The following is a 16,910-nucleotide window of genomic DNA, read 5'->3' as shown; positions in this document are numbered from 1 at the left end:
CACATACTTCAAGGGGAACCACATTCATATCTACTTCATCAATAAAATTAGCATTGATAGCAAATCTAATTTTTCACCTTTTTTTTTACCTTCAATTTTGCATCCTTATTTACCCATCTGAGTGGATATGGATTTGGATGATCACGAACTTCTAGCCCCAATTTCTTGACCAAATCTGCTGCAATGAGGTCCACCTTAGATCCTGAGTCAAACAGAGCATCAATCTTTGTCTCTTGACTTGTATCTTTATATAGAAGAGTTTGGTAATTTATTTCTCTTCCTATTGATGAAAGCTACTCAGATTCACCTCCTTCTACACTGATGTATAGAAGATATTCTCATCCATGTCTAATATGCTTCAACTTCATCGCTCGAATCAGTGCCCATGAGATTCTTCTTCTTATTATCTTTATTCTTGTTCTTTAGGTTTAGCTCTGGATGTAACTTCCAACACTTTTCCTCTGTATGGCCGTCAATGTTGTAGTGCTTGCAATGGTTTCTAGGATCTTTGGACTGGTGTGTTGTGGCTTTTGTATTTTTATCTTTTCCCCCTTTTTTCTTATTCTTCCCTCATAAGTTTCATGTTGATCCTTTTGCTTCGATCCTCTTGATTTTGTTATTTTCCAGGCCTATGTTCTCCAGGTACTATTCTTCTACACAAGCATCGTCCACTGATTTGGGCTTGAAAAACATCACTTTCTCATGCAGATGATAGTGCAGACCCACCAAATAATTGAGGAGTACATCTGGGTTCTTTGGAGAGATACCCAACATTATAGCCATGTTTCTGAATTTTGTGGTGTACTACTACATGATTTGGCCCAAATTTTTCCTGAAGTAATGCCACTAAATCCATTGGTCCTCCACGTACCCAATGGGATAAAACTGTGACATAATGAGGGTTTCAAAATCCTCCCACTTAGTCACTGGAGGTTCTCCCTCCAACCTCATGGTTTCTATGTGGCTCTCCATTCAAGTTAGTGCATGGCCCTCTAATTTCAATCACATGAATGAGATATTTTTCCCTTCCTTGATATGATGGACGTTGAAATAAACTTCCAATTGCTGAAACCAGTGGTTCAGATTCAAAGCATCGATCTCACCATGGTATGGCTTGATATTGAATTTTGCTTCCATTTTGAATAGGGATTGATTCACGACACTCGAATTGGGTTGATCTTTTTCGAGTTCTTTCTTTGGCTGATTCTCCATGTCTTCCTAATCTCCAAATCCCCCCTCTAACTTGTCCTCTGCATTTGAACCCCCATCTTCTCCAAATATCCCTAGCTTATTCTTTAGGGCCTCCATGAGGAGGTTTACATTTCAGTTTATATCCACAACTTGTTGTTCAAGTTGCGAAAACCTCACCTCTACAGGATCGTGCGGTTAATTTACAAATTCATTGCCCATGATTAGGGTTTTACGATTTCCAACCTCGCTGACCTAGATCCCCTGCAAATATCCAAAAATACCCAAAGAAACCTACTCTGATACCAAATGATCCATAAAATTCCATGGATACTCCACTGGACAATTCGTCATACCAGATCTAATAATATTATATTAAAACTTTGAAAAATATACACTATTACAGCTTATTAAACTTTAAGATCTATGGATTTAACTCTAATTATTGCATGCATGCGAATGGAAATTATGTAGAAAAGTAGAGAATGAAAAAATAAGCACACACACACACAAGACACAATATATGCTCTCTGGGAAACCCTTTTGGGAGAAAACCCAATTGGAAGGTGAGGTCGCTTCACTCTCTTTCTCTATCTAGAAATATGGCTATAGGTACAAAGAAGTATTACATGTGACCCATGGGCTACTACAGTGCACATATCCTCTCTGTGTGCTCTACCTCCTACCTCTCCTAGCTATCTTTTATCATCTATGGAATAAAATGATCTTGAAAGGATGGAATTCCTCTTCCTCCTAGTGGCCCGGTTATAACATACCCTGATAGCATACTAGTGGTTAAGTTTGACTACATAAACTCTTAACTAGAGATACAAAATAGAAACTTCTATAATATTTTACATCACAAACACATGGCTAGCCCCTTTTCCATGAATAGTGGGGGTTGGCGCGACATCCTCCCGAATTATAGGTGTGAAAACAAGAAGGTCAACTTATAAGTGACATAACTTTTGCATACATATTCTGATTGATGCGCATCTTGCACTTTTGGAAAGGTATCTGTGTGTAGAATAGCATGAAAAGGTACATGCAAGAGGGTCAAAGTTTTACCCCCCAAAAAAAATTGTTTGATGCCGCAAAATACTCCTGGAAGGATTCAGACCCCGTCTCACCAAGCTGGATCCCACAGGTAAAAACAATCATGTGAGATGATTCCTTCACTTTTTCCACTCCCAATGCATTGATATGGATGACAAACAATATAATGATCTAATTCGGATGATAAATGTTTTCTTTTTTCCTCTTTTTTTTTTAGTTGATCATCTATAAAATTTGGATGCAATATGTACGATTAATATTTTTTACATTAAGCAGTACTGATTTTTTAATTATGTTGTAGATTGTTAGGTGAATTTCTATTACCATCATCAATTTTTTTACCTTCCACATACCATGATTTTCATTCCATTGTGAAAGATATTGGAATGGAGTATCGAGATATTGATGCATGTCTTGATGATTATATTTTGTATTATGGAGAACATGAGCTGAAAGAAGAATACCTGAAATTTCAAATTAGTAGATATCGAACTGATCAAGCAACAAAAATGTGCCTTTCAAGGTTATTTTTTATATTCCCATAATTCCACATTTGCGGCAATTGTTTAGGTCCAAAAACATAGAATAATTTATGGCTTACCATGCAAAGAACAAAATTAAAGATGATGTTCTTAGAATGCCTACAGATGGATCTACATTTAAGAAGATAGAGGAAATATGGCCATATTTTAAATATGAACCTTGTAATCTTAGGCTTTCATTGGCAATTGATGGTGTTAATCCATTTGGAGAGCTCATATCCACTGACTTGGTGTGGTATGTTTTTGTTATCAATAATAACATTCCTCCATGGATGTCAATAAAGAGGGAGCAAATAAGTTTGGCAATGATTCTTCTAGGTATTTTGTTTAGAATATTTTTTCCAACATGGTAACATTTCATTTTTCATCTTTGTTTCATAAATATGTTTTATTTACCAATATATGTAGTAATTATGTATTATATGTTCAATTGATAGGTAAGTACCAAGCCAAATATATGAATGTATATATCTATCCTCATATTAATGATTTACTAGAGTTATGTAAAGGAATCACTATGTATGATATCTCTAGACTAGTAGGTACGCAAAAGGAATTTCAATTCCTTGAAATGCTTATATGGATAATTCATGATGCCCCAAGGCTAACACATTTCTGTGGTATTTTGTAATGTTACATTGCACTTTAATAGTGCTTTATTTTATGAATTTCATGTCATACATAATTTTTGAATAACATACTTCAAATAATTGGTATATAATTTAAGCCATCTCTTGCAGTTCTTCAAACAAAAGGTAAATTTTCATGTCTAGTTTGTGGTCCTAAGATGAACTCTCGTCATTCTATAAGTTTAGGAAAGGAGGTTTTTGATGAGTATAGGCACTTCCTCTCTAAGAACCATAGGTATCGAAGTACCAAAAAACCATATTTTCAATGGGAAAGAAGAGACTATATTACAACCACGGAGAATGACACCTCATATATGGAAATTACAATATAATAGAACTAATTGTCAAGGTATGGAACAACAAATTGTCTATATATCATGCATGAAATGTTTGGAATATTTTATATTATTATTGCACACTTTCCACTTTACTAATTGACAAGCATTGTTGTAATATCTTTAATTATGCTTCACCTTGAAGGTCGTGATCATGAAAGCATTAACAATGGGGCACTTCCATGATGAATGAAAATTTATCCTGTGAAATTCAGTAGTATCCCCTACTATGAGCACCTGGAAAATTTTCATTTGTTTGATACAATGCACATTGGGAATAATGTAATAGGAACATTATGGAAAATCTTAGATGGAAGGAGTGACGAAGCCTAAAACTTGTCAAGATTTGTAATGACATTAAGGAGGCCAATCATACAATGCAAAGCATGATTCATTCAAATAGCAATGGAGACCAAAATATAAGTGTCCTTCCATGGTTATTGATAGAGCAACAAAGCAAGGATGTAAAATAGGTCATTGAAAAAATTGAATTCCCCACTGGATTTTCTTCAAACATAAAGAATATCCTAACAAAGAAAGGTGAATTAGGTCGGGTAAAAACTCATGATTGGCATACCTTGATTAAGGTAATTATTTTGGTGTATATATTTTTGTATTGTTGAAATGTATTGTTAGTGTTTTTTTCTACTAATTTTGGAATAAATAATGATTCATTTTTTTGTTACAACATGTTCTACCTCTATCTCTCCCAAAGAAATTTGACAACAATGTCAAACAAGTTATATATAAGCTTAGAAAATACATAATGTAAGTGGAAAATTATATGCATATTGTAATTTAATTTGTTCAATTTGTCGCACAACTTATATTTGAATACATGTGCTTTACTTATAGTGTACTTATATATACTTTTTTGTTGAAACATGTGATTTTATTGCGTCAATTGTAGATGGTTTTCATTTAGATAAATCAATAAAGAAGAAATAAAGTATTTGAGGAGACAAATTCCTCGTCTAATGTGTGAAATAAAAAAGTATCTGCCTCCAAAATTTTTCAATATTGCACAAGAATACTACCTCATGCACCTAGTTGAGGAGATTGAAAAGTGTGTACTTGTACACACAAGGTCAATGTGGATGGTTGAGAGGCACTTGAAATCATTGAAGACTTTAGTTAGACAAAGAGTGTGTCCTTAGGGTTCTATGGTAGAGGGAGATATGGTATATCAAACCATGGATTATATTACTAAATATATTCTTAAGTTTTTTTCAAGTATTAATGTGGATCACATTTGGGATGTCAACTCCATCAACAAATTTAAAGGGGGGCACCTATTGGGGAAAGGTAGAATGAGGAAAGTGACATGTAAGTAGATGGTGTAGATTTATAAAACATTTGAATTTTGGTTTTCATGTACATCATATTTATTAAATTTTTAGCCTTCCTGCATAATCCATTATTATGAAGGTATACTGTGGTGAATAATTATATGTGAATTATTTTATTTTAATATAGTTTGATGAGAGTGGGATATAATGCATTTATACATTTCAAACAATCTTGATTAGACATGTATGAATTTATAATGATGATAGCTTATCATGGAATGGTGTGGCTACATTGGTCAAAGAATCCAAATGTGAAAGAGATACCAATCTTACAGAGAGGAAAATTGATTTAGCAGACGATTTAAAAGATAAACATGCAAGCATTTCCACCCATACTATTTATTTTTTCTTAATATTATATTGATGTATATGGTGTGTTTTTTTTCTTGATTTGCATAATTTCCAGGTATAAATATGTTTACCAATTGAAAATTCATTTTTTATGTGCCTAACATATTGTAGTTGAAACACTACAAGGCTATGTGGTGCAATGGCTGCAAATTTCACATCAAAAAATTGGATGAAAAGATGAAAACTTCTAATAGTGGGATTACACTAGTATTCTAGGTTACTAATGTTTCCTCTAGAAGTGACAGACATCTGTAAGTGTTGTCACTCCAGGAAACTCTCTGAGGTTGTAAATCAGAGATGCCTGGTAACATATAATCTTCAATATTGTTCTCTGAACTATTGGAATGAAATATGGTTTGGATCAAGTCAGATAACCATTCCAGCTCTATTCACACTCAAGACATGCATGAACACCCCCAACAACACAAGGCTTTAGACTGCTAATGCTCAATAGTTTGTAGATTAATGGATAGATGGAGAACACTGACTATGCCGACAAATAGCATACATGGACCTATATGAATGGCTAGCTACAGGCAGTAAAAGAACTCACTAACTATACTGGAAGATGCACATATAATCACACATATAAATGGCTAGCCATAGGCAGCAAAGAAGTTGCAAATCTAGTATATCAAAGCAGATATAAGATGACAGTTATCTGGCCTTAAACACACAGAAAACCTGAACAAACTGTTTAAGTGCAAGCATAGAACAGAAGAGAAATGGACATTAAACATGTAGCAGTAAAAGAATCTTGTATTACTAAAGATTGCAGATGAGAAGCTTGAGAAAACAGGGGAGGACTAATCTCCAAAAGTTGAACCCTTGTTACATTTAGTTTTCTGCCTTTTATATGCCCTTTACAATCCTCCTGAGCTCTCTAGAAGGCTCAGAGTCTTAGACTTGTCTGATTTGTCCCATAACCGTTTGATTCCCTCAATAGGTAGGCATGGCTCAGAGGTTTTCCTCTTCTGACAGAGGAATAACCATATTCAGATGTTTAGGGCGGCCTATTGCAATGCATGGGAGCTCCCTCGTGCCAAATATGCTCCATCATGTTTGTTAGGATGACTGCTGTGATGGCCGGACTGTTAATGCTTCATGATTTGATTTGATTTGGGTTGAGGCGTGTAGTGGCCCTTCTCCTTCCCTTTCCGGGCTCTGTTTGTCGGCCGCTGTCTCTCCGCCGAATCCTTTTTCTGGTATGTAACATAACTGCATGATTCCTTTAAGGATGGCTTGTCGCTTAAACCTGCAATGGAGTGGCGATCGTTCCTATGAAATCCCTGCACCGGCCCCTTTCAGACAATAGTTGTGAATGTTTCTTTTCTGTTATTGTGTCTGTTTTGGGTCACAATCGTACATGATAGCCGGTCGATCCCCTGTTTCCTTCTATTTGCAAATACATGCAAAACACTGAACATCACGAAGAATTGCCTCTGTCGGATCTGAATATATATATATATTTCACTTCCTAGGCCCTTTCGGGTCCGGGCTTCATCGCTATAGGCGCTCACCAAGGTTTCCTTTGTAATTCCTTTATACATTGAAAACACACAAAAATATATTGAAAGTGGCCTAAGCGCGGACCTGAGATTTTATAAAAAATCACTTATAGCACCATCGGGTCCGACTCACCGGGTCGCAAGCATATCTTAAGTGAAGGCTCTGCCCCTTTGTTTTTTCCGATAGTGAAATGCCGACTCGCGACCTGCCGATGCGATATCCACCGATGCGATACACTTTGACTTATACTCGAAAAACATTGCAAATACGGGAAAAATGGCCGCTGGCGGAACTGAAAAAATATACAATGGAGAATATATAACCGTCGGGTCCGGTTATCGCATCGGCAACATGTATGTGCAAAAAGGCCCCGACCTCCTTGTAAGTCCTCCATTGCGACCCGCCGATCCGATCATCGGCGATCGCTGATCGGCGGTGTCCCGCGTCGCTGCCGCTGCCTGCCTTCGCCGATTGCGACCCGCCGATGTGATCTGGACCGTTGATCGGCCAGATCCAACGGCTGTCGCGAATTTGAATGTTAAGCCTGCGATTTTGATTTTTTGACTGTTTTGGAGTGTTCTTTGCCTCCCGATAGTGTATTTCCGCCTTCCCAAGGGCTTTCCTCTTGTGATGGTTTTGATCGGTGGAAGGCCTTTAACCCAAACTTGAAGATTTCAACAACATGCATGGATCCTTTTTTATCCTCTTGTATAGCAGCGCTAACAGTAAGTACCTAAAAATTGATACTATTAAGATTTGGAATATATACTTGAGTGTGACTTTAAATCCTTAAAAATATTTTATGATGGACGTCAAATGGTACATGATACGAATGAATGAATGTGATACCGAGAGAAATGTTATTGAGCATGCTAATGGATTTACCATCATTAATACAAGGAATATTGAGTGAAGATTAGAGCCCTATGTTCTTCCATGAGATTATGAACAAGTATTTTACTCAGAGGTTCCAGGTAGAGGGGTTTGGTCATATGTTGTTAGATATGATCCAAGAGGAAGGACGGTAAAGTATAATCTAGTAGAAGAAGATGATGTAGAGGAACAATTAGTTCATGTGTCAGACAAAGGCGTCAAATAATTTCAAGAAGATGTTAATAGAGACAAGTTATGGATGAGGATGATATCGAAAATGTACTATCAGATAAAGAACTTGAATAAGTCAAACCAAATGTAGGAATAAATATTCCTCATGATGATATAGACGATGATATGGTTGGAAATGATGAAATTGATGATGATGTTGATATTTTTGAGTATGTTTTCATTAATGTCAAAGCGAGTGCAATAGGTGTAGGATGTTATCATTAATGTCCTCGGTATGTTGGCTGACATGGATGAGATGATGCAGTGATGAAATCCTATCTCTAAGGTTTGGACTCCCTGGATGATGTTCATACCTCGAACTTGGAGGTTTTTGATGATGCAAATCACCAAATTTGTCTTTGGTCAAAGTTCCAAGCTCCTTGATGTGGGTAAAAACCCCAAAGGTTGTTGATGTGGCATCATATTAATGGTTGAATGATGTGGTAAAAATGGATGAACTGTTGAAGTAAACTTAATTTAATAAAGGATATATGGTCCAAATTTGAAATGTTGGAAGGATAAAGTTGATTATCAAATTTATTTAATCAAGGATATCGACCTCAAATATTATGTCTCCGGAATTAAATTTTATATTAAATGTTTTTCCTCCATCTTTGGCATGTCAACCTCATTATATTTTTGTCTCCATTTTAATTTCGAATTTGAAATTTAAATATTTCCCTCTAAACATGAAGTAGGCTTCCTTCCTATTGCATAAGTTGCCCCTTTCAACCATTATAAAAGGTTTCACTCATCTAATCACAATGACATGGATCAAATGGCTCTATAATCTCATGTGATCCTACTCAATGGAGCTGATCAAACACATGAAGAAGTTTGGGTTAAGTGCCTTAGGGTATTGGCTGGGACTTTGTTTACATAAGGGTTTCGATGGGTTTTAAATTGAAGGTAGATCATATATTCCTCCTAGAGAAAAAAACTTGAAGCACAGACATGTGGAAGCCCTCCCATTGACACAATTAAAACACTAGTTTTTCTCTGAAATATTTTGTGGTGAATGTGAATTCTGAGCGAGATCTTTCATTGGGTTTCAAGATTTTATTGCTGAGAATGAATGGTCAAGTTCATCCATTTCATTGAAGCATTGAATGCCTTCTCGTTTTGTTAAGGGTAAATCTCCAGGGCACTATTTTCTTGACTTATGGGATATGTTGGGGTTTTTGGAGAACTTCCTTATCATCATTGAACAAGAAAATTGTTGAAGTAAAATGATGCCTTCGAACCTTGAAGTCTATAATTATTTTTAGTCTCCTTCTCACCATCACCTGCAACCTTGAATACTGATGACATGTTTTGCAAGGCCCATGAAGAGATAAAGTAAAATTTTCATGAAGTTCTGAAGTAGCAATAAATGGTGCAATGTTTAAAGGTTCTCAGCATTCATCTAAGCCCTAATCTTCGCGGCCTAGTTAACTAGCGGTCGTGTTGACGATGTCTTTTGACACACTTCTTTATTCAAATATTCTTCACTATATGTGACATTTTAAAAAATATTTTGGGTAGCATTGAAGTATTCCTAAAGGACTTATATGTAGCAACAATCCTTGTAGCCCTAATGAAGTATGAATATGGCTCTTCAATTAAGAAGTTTTGAAGCACTCACATTTTTCACTCTTGAAAAATGACAACAATCAACAATTATGTATGACAAGGACATATTTTGACTATTACTACTCTAGGCCCTTACATTATTAAGTCCATTTCATGAAGCATTGATGATTTGTCTCTTCTGAAGCTTAACTTATCTAACAACCAATGATCTATGTACCTAGTATTTGTGTAAATTCCTGAGGCTAAAAATACTACTTATGTAACCTACAAGAAAGTCATCATCAACAAATTTTGAAACCCTAATCAAAGATGAGTAGAGGATAATCTCATAAAGCTTGGTTGCATGCTTTTTACTCTATTTACGCCAGGAAAATAAAACATAAAACAATATTTCCTTTGTTACTAGCTTATTGCGGTATGTTGTAGGTGCCACAAACATGAATTGAACCCAAATATACCATGATCATTACACATGTTGACGTAGACATGGTAGTGATCATGTTAACGTTAAAACAATAAGCTTGTTTACAGTCACCTATATGAGAATAAGACCATGAGGAAGTGATCTACAAGATAGTGTGACCATGACCTAAGTAACAATATTAATCTTGATGACAGTGATGACACACCCTGGGTGAAAATAACATTTGATATACAATAAAATTGGTAGTGACCTTTGTGTATTGGTGGTTGTGATTGTTTTATAGTGACATTGTATCTCTTTGATAATATCTCCTTGACAATGATTTCATAGGATAGCATGAACTTGTAGACAGTGATATAGTGAGATTTGAGGCATATATATATATGTAGCTTGGATGCATGACTATGACATATAACCAATATCTACATGATAGTTGGTATATGACAGACTCACTCTATAATTATGACTATGACAATATTTATCAGACAACAATAACGTTAATTTTCATAAGATGAAATTACTTTGATGTCAGTACACTTTTCATGACAATGACCCTGATATATGACTTGTTTCTATGATGATGAGAATGGGCAGTGGAAATAGATGGAGCAGTAGACAAACACACCAATGATTGGAAACAATAGCAACATTGGAAATAGGTGCAATAGTAGAAAAAATGGACAATGGAAACAATAGAAGTGACAATGGACTGATGGAGAAACAATAGTGGAAGTGGAAATGGATAATAGGAGTAGTGGTAGTGTTGTGCAGTAGCAAAAGTAGCGGCTTATGATGAAAATATAATTGTAGTTGGGCCATTGTCCTTGGTACGAGAGACCAAACTTAGGGAGAATTTGCTTCCTTCAAACCTTGTCAGTAAAATCCCTTGAGTAGTCTTGTACTTCCTTATAGTCAACTGAAAAAATTTGTATGTACATCATACATAGCAAAGCACTTGGTTGAAATGAAATTTATGTGTACTGTTCATGTGATGTTTTATGTTTCATATTAATGATTTGAATAATTAATGGAATCTAACTAATTGAAAATATTATAGGAAATATTGATTCACCTCCTTCTCAATATTTCCAATAATTGGTATTAGAGTCATGCCTTCTTTGAATCTTAACTTCTTGAAGGCAGATCCATAACATTCAGAATTGATTGGTGGAGACTGCAGTTGAAGATAAGATGGTTGTTGATCCCAAAGAAGATGTTAGTTCCTCAAAGAAAAAGGTCAAAAGGTGGAACGTGATATGGATTTGAATATATTTTTGTATAATAAGCTTCATGTAGAACATGAATAGTTAAAGAAGGAAAATACGAAGCATTACGATAACTGGAGACTGTTTGTAGTTGAAATCACCTAGCTTCAAGATCAAATTAAGAAACAACAAATGTCAGGAAATGATCATTAACTTGATGAATCAAAGAAGCGAGTGGATCACCTCAAAAGAATGCTCAAAGAGGAAAATAATAGGGAAAGGACTTTGACAAAATAGCTCAAGGAGAAGGAGAAATCAAATAAGTGGAATAAGCAAGATAAATAACTTGGCAAGAAAATAACTACCTTGAAGAGGGAACTTGAAGAAGAAAAAAAGATTGAGGAAGTATTAAGAAGTCAAATGATGCAGAAGGAAGATGATTGCATAAAAAATGAATAAGGAATTTTCACCTTGAGAGCAAAAGTGGACAAACTGAATCATAAATTGAGGAGCTCATAAGTCTTGGATGACATTTTTCTGCCAAAGATCACCACTTATCAAGATAGTTCTTGGATATGTTGGTGAGTTCTCATGTTGTGAGGATGAAGATGTCAAAGAGGAAATATGTCACATTATGGAAAGTAGCCTCATGAAGAGAAGCATCATTCCAAAGATGAAGAGAAGCCACTTGCCAAAGAAGAAAAGAAACCTCATGCCAAAAATGAAGAGAAACCTAAATTCAAAGTTTTACACAAGTAAACCAACACTAGAAGTTGGAAGACAAATTCCTCAAGAAGTCAAGATGATGCATTCAAGACACCAAATCATAGAAGAGTAGGAAAAAGTGGAGAGAAACAAGGCTATTCTCAAGGACAATACACCTTTAGGAGATCATCACCTTATACACCCAAGTATGCAAGCACATTTCATGGTTATTGCTATGCATGTTGTAACTATGGAAATAGACTTGGGGAGTGCAAGGAATATAATAGGTGTATTGATAGAGGATTTTATCAAATCCCTAGAAGTAGATTTTCTGGAAGAAAAGACAGAATCAGAAATGCTTATGAAAATAGAAGTTAGAACACCTTTGCCCCATTATTCAGGACATATGTAGAGTGCTACATATGACATAACTTTGGCCATCTTGCATGAGATTGTAGAATCAAAAATACAATATTGCAGCAGCTTGATGAGATTGTAGAACCAAAAAGGAAAAACATTCACCAGGTAGGAAGATAAGACCACTAGGGTCTAGCAAAGAAAATAGGTTTCACATTGAATTCTAGTGCATTTGGAAGATTACAAGCATGGAGGCAAGGGGAGCTACATCATAGGATTATATGATTCCACATGAGGGCATGTTGTCTTGGGGAGTCTATGAAATGGAAGAGATGATGTAGCCAGAAAACACATTTCCAAGGGGATCCATGTCAAAACAAGATATCAGTTAACATTTTTCAATGATGTCAAATGGGGAGAGAATATTGGAAAGGATCGAAGAAAAGGAGCATGGAGCTTATGTAGCATGTCAGTAGATGGTTGATGTGTTGACATCAATGACTGGGGGTGAGATTGTTGAGAATATTTTCATTGATGTCAAAGCGGGTGCAGTAGGTGTAGGATGTCTTCATTGATGTCCTCAGTATGTTAGATATCATGGATGAGATGATGCAATGATGAAACCTTAGCTCTAGGGTTTTCACTCCCTAGACCATGTTCATACCCGACAATTGTTGGAGGTTTTTGATGATGTTGAACACTGAATTTGTCTCGGAGAACCTTGCCAGTCGATTTTTCTCATCATAATGATTCCTTTGATATGTGGAGTGTCTCAAGAAGCCTCACAGTTAGAGGGATATTCTTGGTCAAAGGTTCAGGCCCCTTGATGTGGGTAAAAACCCCAAAGGGTACATGATGTGGCATCGTATTAATTTTTGGATGATGTGGAAAAAATGGATGAATTGTTGAATTAAAGTTAATTTAATCAAGGATATATGGTCCAAATTTGAAATGTTGGAAGGGTAAAGTTGATTATCAAATTTATTTAATCAATGATATCAACCTCAAATATTATGTCTCCAAAATTAAATTTTAAATAAATGTTTTTCCTTCAACTTTGGCATGTCAGCCTCATTATAATTTTTTATCCATTTTAATTTCCAATTTGAAATTTAAACATTTCCCTCTAAACATGAATTCAACTTCCTTCCTATTGCATATGTTGGCCATTTCAATCTCTATAAAAGGTGGCACTTGGCTAATCACAATGACAAGGATAAAATTCCTCTGTAATCTCATGTGGCCCTACTCAGTGAAGTTGATCAACATAGGGAGAAGTTTTGGATAAGTGTATTTAGTTATTGGCTAGGGTTTTTGTTTACACAAGGTTTTCGTTGGGTTTTAAATTGCAAATAGCTATTTTATTCATCCTAGAGAAAATACTTAAAGGACAGACTTATGGAAGCCCTCCCAATGACACAATTACAACACTAGTTTTTCTCTGAAATTCTATGTGGTGAATGTGAATTATGATCTAGAGTTTTCACTAGGTTTTCAAGCTTTTATTGCAGAGAATGAATGTTCAAGTCCATCCCTTATCCTGAAGTAGTAAACACTAATTCTTATTCTGTAAATTTTAAAGGCAGATATCTGGGTCACACTATTTTCTTGGCTTATGGGATATGTTGGAGTTTTTGCATAACTTTCTTATCATCATTGAAGAATAAAACTATTGAAGTAAAATGATGCCTTCAAACCTTGAAGTCTGTAATGATTTTCAATCTCTTTATCACCATCACTTGCAACCTTTAATACTGATGACACATTCTGCAAGGATTGTGAAGAGATAGCATACAATTGTCATGAAGTTTTGAAGCAGTAAAAAATGGTGCAATATTTAAAGGTGCTCGACCTGCATCTAAACCCTAAACTCTATGACCTAGTTAACTATAGGCAAGTTGGTGTTCACGGTGACTTTTGGCACACTTCTTGTTGCAAATATTCTTCACTATTCTATGACACTTTGGAAAATATTTTGGGTAGCATTGAAGTATTCTTGAAGGAGTTATATGTAGCAAAAATCCCTGCAGTCCTAAAGAAGTATGATTGTGACTCTTCAATTAAGAAGTTCTGAAGTACTCACATTATGCACTCTTGAAATATGACAATAGTCAACAATGATGTATGACAAGGAAAAATATGGACTATTACTTCTTTGGGACCTTGAAATATGAAGTTTTCTTCCTGAAGTATTGATGCTTTGTCTCTTTTGAAGATAGACTGATGTAAGAACTAGTGATCTGAGTACCTAGTATTTGGGTACAATCCTGAGCCAGAAAATACTACTTATGTAACCTACAATAAAGCCATCATCAACAAGTTTTGAAACCCTAATCAAAGGCGTTGAGAGGCTAATATCATCAAGTCTAGTATCATTCTTCTTACTCCATTTACCAGAGAAAAATAAAACACAAAAAAAATATTTTCTTTTTTACTATCATATTGTTGTATGTTGTAGGTACCATAAACCAACCTTGAACCCAAATCTACCATGGTCATTGCAAATTCTAAGGTAGACATGACAATGACTTTGTTAATAGTAAAACAATAAGATTTTTGATAGTCACCTATATGACTGTAAGGCCGTGGGGATGTGATCTAGAAGACAATGTGATTATGACCTAAGTGACAATATTAATCTTGATGACAATGATGACACAATCTGGGTGACGATAACCTTTGATATATAGTAAACTTGGTAGTGACCTTTGTGTATTGGTGGTTGTGACTACTTTAAAGTGGCATTATATCTCTTTGCCATTATCTCCTTGGAAATGATGTTGTATGGTTTCATGAACTTGTAGACAGTGGGCTTGCATTATTGTGACTTATATATATATATATATATATATATAGATAGCTTAGAGGCATGACTATGACATATAACCGAGATCTACATGATAGTCATGCCTCTAAGCTATATATATATATATATATATATATATATATATATATATATATATAGCTTAGAGGCATGACTATGACATATAACCGAGATCTACATGACAGTTGGTATATGAACAAGACACTTTATAATGATTATTGTGACAATATTTAGCAAACGGTGATGACAGTGATCTTCATATGTGATAGTGTTGTATATGTTAATATGACAGTGATCCACAACCTAGAAATTCGACAGTGACCTTGACATCTGGTAGTGAACTTGTTACATTGTTGTATATGTGTTACCTTTGCTTTAGCAGAACACTGTGAGGTAAATTAATTAAGTCAATAATGCTACAATATGAAACAATAACGTATGACTTGACTGCGACATAATAGTGATGTATGACTATGATGTTTGGATAGTGGCCTATGGAAAATACTTTCTACAGTGACACATGGCAATGATGCTTGTACTCCTAACAATCATTCATGACAATGTGGGTCTTGTAGAAGGCTTGCTATATATGAGAGTAGTTGAACTTCATAGGATTTTCAGTCAGGGGTTAAATGAGAACTTTATGTTGACCTTGATGACAATGACGAAATGCATTTGATGTCGGCACACTTGGCATGATAGTAACCTTGATATATGATGTGTTTTTATGATGATGATAATGGGAAATGGGAGAAGATGGAGAAGTATATAGAGGAAACAATGAGTGGAAATAGTAGCAACAAAGGAAACAAGTGCAACAATGGCAATAGTGGACAATGGTAGTAGTAGAAGTAATAATGGACAAATGGAGTAGCAACAATAGAAGTGACAATGGATAATTAGAGTAGTGGCAATGTTAGTGCAACAACAGAGGTAGCAACTTAGGATGTAAAGCTAATTTTAGTTGGGCCATTGTCCCTAGTATGGGAGCCTAAACTTAGGGATAATTTTCTTCCTTCTAGCCTTATTGGTAAAACCCCTTAGGGATTCTTGTACTTCCTTCCAATTCAACTAGTAAATTTTTAATGTACATCATGCATAACAAAGCACTAGGTTGAGACAAAATTTTGTATATTGTTCATGTGATGTTTTATGCTTAGTCTTATTGCTTTGAATAATTAACGAAACCTAACCAATTGTAACTATTATAGGAAATATTGATTCACCCCTCTTTTATTATTTCCAATATATATGGCCTATCCTTTCAACACCAATTTTGAATTGGATGATACAAATATTGACTTGGATGAAGAATAATATTAATGATATCAAAATGTTAAAATGTACGAGGCATGTGTTTATATGTTTTCAATTTATTTTTTCTCTTTCATTTACCTTAAATTTTTGTTTTCTTAGTTTGTAGCTATGCTTTATTTTTACTATGTTGCTTTCAAATATTTTATAGTAGATAAATTAGGTATTGGGGAATTGAGAATGATGTGAGGGGTGGGGGATGGGCCATATGTGATTTCACCTTCACGTGGTTGACCTTTTCCAGTAGATAATATATTATTCTTGAAACCAAGAGAAGCTCATTCAAGTTTATACCATCAACTTCAATTGGTCGAGCACCCATTGTTAAAGCACCTTAATTTTCCAACGAGAGGTCGTAGGTTGAATTATCTCCATGCTCCGAGGGATTAGATAAATGTTCAATTCACTTAGCATTTACCAATGAGTGGAAATTATGCTTTCATTAA

This window comes from Pinus tabuliformis, chromosome X (genome assembly GCF_031772625.1).
Source record: "Pinus tabuliformis cultivar Carrire ecotype Pingquan chromosome X, CPIR1, whole genome shotgun sequence".
Classification (NCBI taxonomy): domain Eukaryota; kingdom Viridiplantae; phylum Streptophyta; class Pinopsida; order Pinales; family Pinaceae; genus Pinus; species Pinus tabuliformis.
Note: the sequence above shows the minus strand (reverse complement) of the source record.